Here is a 7791-nt window from a genome sequence, read left to right as displayed (position 1 = left end):
GTCATATGCAGTCTTGACCACCAAACAAGTGGCCAAGTTCAACAAAACAACATCATCTGCCGATATGGGGTACCCCATGAAATCATCAGCGACCAAGGCTCTCACTTCCGGGCGGAAACTCAGGCCTTGCTGGACAAATACAAGATTAAACGACATCGATCATCCCCCTACCGTCCCCAAACCAATGGAGCGGTGGAGGCAGCTAACAAAACTATTGTCACCATTATCAATAAAATGCAAGACAACTACCGCGATTGGTAGAGCAAACTCCCATTCGCACTCTGGGGATACCAAACCTCCATTCGAACACCGACAGGCGCCACACCCTTCTACCTAGCATACGGTATGGAGGCAGTTCAACCGGTAGAGTTAGAGGTCCCTTCTCTACGTATCCTACTAGAGAGTCAGGTCCCTGAGGCGGAATGGACCTGTCGAAGGTACGAGCAACTCACTCTTCTAGACGAGCGGCGGCTCAACGCCTTGCACAATGTCCAGCTATACCAACGACGTATACAGTGGGCATTCAACAAGAAGGTTAAACCCATGAACATCATGGAGGGCGACTTGGTCCTCAAGTCGGTTCGAGCACCATTACCCGTCGATCCGAGGGGAAAATTCAAACCCAACTGGGCCGGGCCATACCTGGTCAAGAAAATACTTTCGCGGGGCGCAGTGAGACTGAGTGACCTAGATGGGGAGGATTTTACAAACCCGACAAACCTGGACCAACTCAAGAAATACTACCCTTGAACCGTAGCAGCCAACGACCTAACCCTAGTTTTACAACTAGCGTCCACCTTAACCCTTTTCAAGTCAAGTTCCTCAACGCGTTTTGATTTGAAATATCATGTTTTATCGAGTCTAAGTTGCGGCACCTTGCCCGTTTCGAATGTCCTTTGATCTGTCAAAGGCAACATCCATTTGCACTAAAACAAAAACCTCTGAACTACGAGCATGGTTTGATTTCACCTCTTCAGGTGGATACGTTGGCAGTCCCTCTTATACATGAGGGATACAACCACAAAACCCAATCAAATTCACAAAACACCCTGAACTACGAGCATGGTTTGATTTCACCTCTTCAGGTGGATACGTAGGCAGTCCCTCTTATACATGAGGGATACAACCACAAAACTCAATCAAATTCACAAAACCCCTGAACTACGAGCATGGTTTGATTTAACCTCTTCAGGTGGATATGTAGGCAGTCCTTCTTATACATGAGGGATACAACCACAAATCCCGATCAAATTTACAAAACATTTCGAACTACGATCATGGTTTGATTTCACCTTTTCAGGTGGATACGTAGGCAATCCTTTCTTACACAAGATGGATAAAACCATCCCCACATACAAAAAAAACATCCCCATCAAAAGAAAAAAGGGGGGAAAAACATTCCCTTTCCTCACAAAAAATACAAAAAAGAGCCTTTCTCCCTTCATACAAAAATCCCACTTTTCCCAAGTGCAAACGTTTAGAATGTTTCAAACCGAATTGCCTTTACAAAATGGACGAAAGAAACAAGCGTTCACAATTTTCGACACGAGTAATCCTCTTATTTAATTAATAATGGGAGGGATTATAAATTCAACAACAAATAAAGCTCAACGAGTCTACAACTTGTCAAAGCTAAGGTGTCAACTAAAACACCTCACATAATAAAACTAGCACAAAACACACAAAACATAGCTAGTACAACATAATAAAAACTCACAACATTAATACAACATAATAATAAAGTGGGTAATGGAGGTCTTCACTCCTCCATTCTACCCTTGCCTTTTCCCTCGGGGTACATCTTCCCCTTGTTCTTCTTGTTGGCCCGCCTAGCATGGATTTCCTCTTCGGAACGGATCCTCAACGGATCTACAACATCAACGGCCCCCGGTCTAGTGCAAGATCCCATATTCGGCCCGAAACGAGCCCATAAACGGCCCACTACATCTTTAGGTCCCGAGCTTCTCCTCTTTGGTGGCCTTATCACATCTGGGCTAGCTCCATCAACATAGTCCTCAAAGAAGGCACGGTTGGCCTTGCCAACCTCTCGATACTTCAAATCGACAACCTCGTCCTTGCGGTATTTAGACCTCTCCTCCAAGGTAGGAGCTCTTGACCACTTGACATAAGCGGGAGTCACCCATGTCGTGGCAACGGGGTTTGGTACCTCCCAAAGCGGCCGAGTGGCCCACCATCTTTTGAAGACCTCCACGAGCTCGGAGTTCCGGAAAACATTCTCTTGGATAAGGGTATCTTGAGCGGGCACCTTTTGTTGACGCCCCATTTGCCTCATGAGCCTTTCGGGATAAATGAAGGAAGCAACCGTCAAACCCACCACCATCAAAGAACGAGGGCTAGCACCCGAAGCGGGCAACCCCGTGAAGGACCTCAAGTGCCACCATGGCACCACCCAACGGATATGAGGACCACCCTCCTCCGCCAATCTCGCAGCCCAATAAGCCTCGGTGGATGCGAAGCTATCCGAGTACAACTTCTTCCTCATGGTAAGGTGACGGAAAGAATAAGCAGAAGAATCACCCGGAGGCTCTACATACCTTAGCCTCTCCAATAGCCACACTTGGAGAATCCTTGGAGATCCAAATGAAGGAGCTTCTCCACAAGAGCTTTCCTTGTCCAAAGCTTAGATGATCTTGCTAAGCACCAACTATGATGGATCTCTACCATGCTATATTTGCTCAACCACATGCACGAGGGTCATGCTACCATAGCATTTTGACCCCTCCTTTTTCAAAACATCAACAAAGAGGTATACATGGACAAGGCAAAAGGTAAGAGCCCTTCTTCTAGCCACCTCCGAAACATTGGCATCTAATCGGTTTGAAAAGATGTTGATAAGCGCCAACATATCCACACCATGTGGAGCAAGAAGGAAGTTGACTTGACTTGTCGACAAGCCTAACATTGAACGGGATTTCTCCTTGTAACACAACCGAGTCGGAGGAAGCACCGGAACACAACCCGGCCACCCACCAATGGCTCCAACTTCTTCGGCAAGAAGACAAATTTCACCTTACGGGAAAACAAAAACATGGTGTTTCGAATCCCAAAACCAAGAGCATGCTTCGAGAAATGAGGATTGCACTTTGACTTCACGGAGCACCAACAATTGACCAACTCCCATGCAAATGAGTTGATACTTTTCGGGAGGCGACAAATCCCGACACCACTGTCCCAACGCATTCTAAAAGGCATCCATGAAATAATTTTGTGGAAGAAGAAGAAGAGGTTTTGTAGAGATGATTTTGTGTTTCGGATGATAAAACAATGAAGCACAAACATCACTATTTATACAAAACAATCAGTGCGTTTTTCAGAAAAAAGGGAGAGCTGGCTTCTATCGCCCAATAGCTCGCGCCTCTTTAGGCCTATTCCCAGGATTCTCGCCTTGAATTGTCCCTTTCAAGTTGTGTTTTCTCCTGACACCTCAAACCTCCCGCCAGAATGCTCGCGCCTCTTCGGGATGGTCCAGGACATTTTGTGTTTCCTCACACTCACATTACCTTGTTTTCGCGTTTTACGAAATCCGACACGGTTTCCTTGACGCAGCTTTAAACATACGGATTTTTCTTTCTTTTTTAAAAGGTGGAAGGGATAGTCGCCCCGATCCGCGACGGATCGTTTCCATGTCAATCAAAATTCTGAAAATTTTTCGCTTTTTCGCAATTTCCCAGCAAAAATAAAAATCGACAATTGATAACACGACATCAATTTTCCTCAAAATTCAAGCACTCACAAATTCGAATCTTTATCTCACAAAAAATCAAATCAAATACACTCGCAAAAATCTTTTCTAAAATTCATCCCTGACGGTTTGAGTTTGAAATTTTTATCGAGTCACAAATCAATTTCAACAATTACGATGCAATTTAATTCAAGACGTGAGTTAATTGCTCAATTTTCAAATCAATTCCTTTTGGATTCCAAACGTGACGACTTGTCGCAAATTTTCAAAAAAAATCATTTCAAATTTCAAATTTCAATTTTAAACTTCGAGTCGTCGTGGTTAAAGTTTGTTTTCAATCAATTACTTGTTACGTGTTTACGTTTATGCATATGTGCTACCTGTTGCCTGTTTTCTACACAAACGATGCAGGAACTAGTGCGAAGCAAAAGGAGAATTGACAGCCGACAACGCTCCTCCGAAACACAACACAAAAAAGCCAAAAATCACAAAATGAACCACAATCCAAAAACACATATATACAAACCGCCTCACGCAAAATATATCGACACACGTTTGATACAAACGGCTGACCATACAAACAGGATCCGGTATAGACATTTATCATACAGACACTGGCCTAAGACAACAGACTGGGGGCTGCCTGCCACCTACCGAACTAAGCACTCCCTATCCTTCTAATCGGAAAAGAAAAGGAGCAATGAAGTAAACAAACGAGTAACAGCGGAAGCAGAGGTGGTTACCATGACGGTAACACCGCATTCCTACTCCATAACAAAAGGAATAATGATGCCTGGCAGACGTCGGACGACACGACAACCGAAGATCGTAACTCAGCACGTTACCCCGACATTGACCTCCAATCGTCAGAATTCAAGGGTGAAAGGGGACCACGACAATGGACGCTACCCCGATGTTGACCCCCAATCACCAGAACTCGACAACGATCAAAAGCGGCAACATGGGATAACACACCCGTATTGAACCCCACTCATCGGACATCCAAACCTCTGCAGACAACGACCAACGATCGATACCCGTTCATTGACCGGGCAAAGGCCGCCAGGGAGAAACAAAACCAAGCCTGTAACAAAAATTAGTCGTCTCTCCTCCTCCGGGATCATCCTCCTCCACCAAGGCCCCCACAACATACCCCATAGGTCCCAAATGATCCCCTGCAATCAAATGCAATCAAAGAACGTCAGCCGAAATTTCGGCATTACGACGGCGTATAATGGACAAATCCAAAAAAAACCTGCAAAGTAGAACAAGGGCAACCCCGCCCAAACCCAACCAAACAAAGACAAAACAAAAAACGACTCGCCCTTCTTTTCAAGCAAAAGACGAGTCAAAACAACCACAAAAAAAACGGCACCCCATGGCCCGTACAAGGTCTGCCAACAAACTAAAATACGTTTCCGATGCAATGGGGTATTTTTCTACGACTCAAAAAAGGCAACTCCTACGCCAATTTGAGCGCAAACCGGTCAAAATTTCAAAATACGACCACAACGAGGCAACGTGATTTTATCACGCCTTAAGCGACCTAAACTACCAATAAGGTCCATTCCAAGGCAAACTGACTCAATTCAAACCCAACTAGGCGCTTATTCTGTCAGACATAAGACCGTCACAAAAGGCAAAATTTCCAATTTTGCCCACAATACCCAACAAAGGTCCACAATGGCAAATACGGTCTTTTCAGACTACAATGCAACCTAGTAGGACCCATTATCCAAGCAAATAAACTTGGCATTGTGAAATGAGACGGTTTCTTCGCCTCACTCATGTTTTTCGAGCATAGGGAACGAGAACGGGGACCAAAATGCAAACTAAAAGCACCCCTATACTCCTAAACAGGTTTCTAACCTAATGCAATCATCAATTTCACTCGAAATGGGCTCAATCGAAAATGCCCAAATCGATTTTCTAGGGTAAACATTTCGCCCTAATTCAATCTATCAAAAAGACCAACAAATTCAAATGGATTCAACAGGAAATACATACCTTGAGATGACATGTTGATAATGGCACGAATGGAAGCAAGCTAGAGACCAACAATGGCAGTTTTTAGTTTGTCGAAAGGTTGAAGACGATGGAATGAGAATGGTATGAAAACCATTCTCGCGTCTTTTACAGGAAAATAGGGAAGCACCCTTATCTCGCCAGGTTCCTCGCGCCTCAATGGAGTGCTCCCTGCTCTATTCAGCGAAATTTTGGGCTTTGGCCCAATTTCCCATAACAAACTTCAAATTTTCAATGACGACAATAAGGACCGTCATTTTTCAAATACAAAAATAATAGTGAAAATTCAAAATTCACTATTTCCTCAAATTTCAAACGACGGCAATTAAAACCGTCATTTTCAAAAGTAATAGTGAAGATTCAAAATTCACTATTTCCTTCACATGTCTTCAGGAGATTTCTTTTCATTTATCATTTAGTTTTAATTTAGGTTTTTTTGTAAAATAAAATATATAAAATTAATTTAATAATAAATAAATAGAGTCTTTATGTCGCGTTACCGAGGACCTCGTTTCAAAAAAATACGACGTTTAGGGGCTTTGCCTGGACTAACAAATAAAAGGCCTAGAACCGGAAGTGATCTTAGAGCCCAATCACGTTCTGGGAAAAAATCTCAATATCGTATTCGTCTAGAAGAAAAACAAAAATTGCGTTTTCATTACGGTATTAAACGGCGGCAACATAAACCGTCACTTCAAAAGTAATAGTGAAGATTTAAAATTCACTATTTCCTTCACATGTCAACGGCGGCAACATAAACCGTCACTTCAAAAGTAATAGTGAAGATTCAAAATTCACTATTTCCTTCACATGTCAACGGCGGCAACATAAACCGTCACTTCAAACGTAATAGCGAAAATTCAAAATTCGCTATTTCCTTCAAAACTCAAACAAACGGCGATTAAAACCGCCACTTCAAATTCAAAAACGAGTAGTGAAGATTTAAAATTCGCTATTCCTTCAAATGTCAATAGGGGACTTCCTCGCAGAACCCACTTATGTCAAAAACAATAATTGTGAAATTCAGAATTCACTATTTCCACGGCGGCATCAAGAGTCCGTTATTTCCAAAACAAGCCCATCCAAAGCGGCTATTCTCACGGTTGATCAACCAATCGCCCCCATGGCTGGCGAGCCTTACTACGCACCGTGGCTGGCGAGCCCTCCTCATATACGCCCCATGGCTGGCGAGCCTTACAACGCATCGCGGCTGGCGAGCCCTCCTCATATACGCCCCATCGCTGGCGAGCCTTACAACGCATCGCGGCTGGCGAGCCCTCCTTATATACGCCCCACGGCTGGCGAGCCTTACAACGCACTGCTGCTGGCGAGCCCTCCTCATATACGCCCCATAGCTGGCGAGCCTTATAACGCACCGCGGCCGGCGAGCCCTCCTCATATACGCCCATGGCCGGCGAGCCTTACAACGCATCGCGGCCGGGCGAGCCCTCCTCATATACGCCCATGGCGGGCGAGCCTTACAATGCATCGCGGCCGGCAAGCCCTCCTCATATACGCCCATGGCCGCGAGCCTTATAACGCACCGCGGCTGGCGAGCCCTCCTCATATACGCCCCATGGCTGGCGAGCCTTACAACGCACCGTGGCTGGCGAGCCCTCCTCATATACGCCCCATAGTTGGCGAGCCTTACAACGGGCCGCGGCTGGCGAGCCCTCCTCATATACGCCCCATGGCTGGCGAGCCTTACAACGTGCCGCGGCTGGCAAGCCCTCCTCATGTCCGCACTATAGCTGGCGAGCCTTTGTCCGCAAACACGCAAGGACATATCCGAAGATGCATCAGGTATGACTCCTTCTTATGGCTGGCGAGCCTTTATACGTAGTCTAACGGACTTTAAACGACCCGTATGGACAGTTGACAGACTCTAAACTGTTCCCAACGACAGGTCCTTGGCTCGTACCCTCGAGTTGCCTTGGCGTCGCCCTTCCCGACGGCGGGTCCATGGCCCGAATCCTTTCGAGCCGCCTTGACGTCGCTTGGGTCTCAAGGTTGTAATCTTCGATTGACCTGGGGACTCTACTTTGACGTTCGCCTTGTCCAAG

This window comes from Silene latifolia, chromosome Y, assembly GCF_048544455.1.
Source record: "Silene latifolia isolate original U9 population chromosome Y, ASM4854445v1, whole genome shotgun sequence".
Lineage (NCBI taxonomy): Eukaryota > Viridiplantae > Streptophyta > Magnoliopsida > Caryophyllales > Caryophyllaceae > Silene > Silene latifolia.
Note: the sequence above shows the minus strand (reverse complement) of the source record.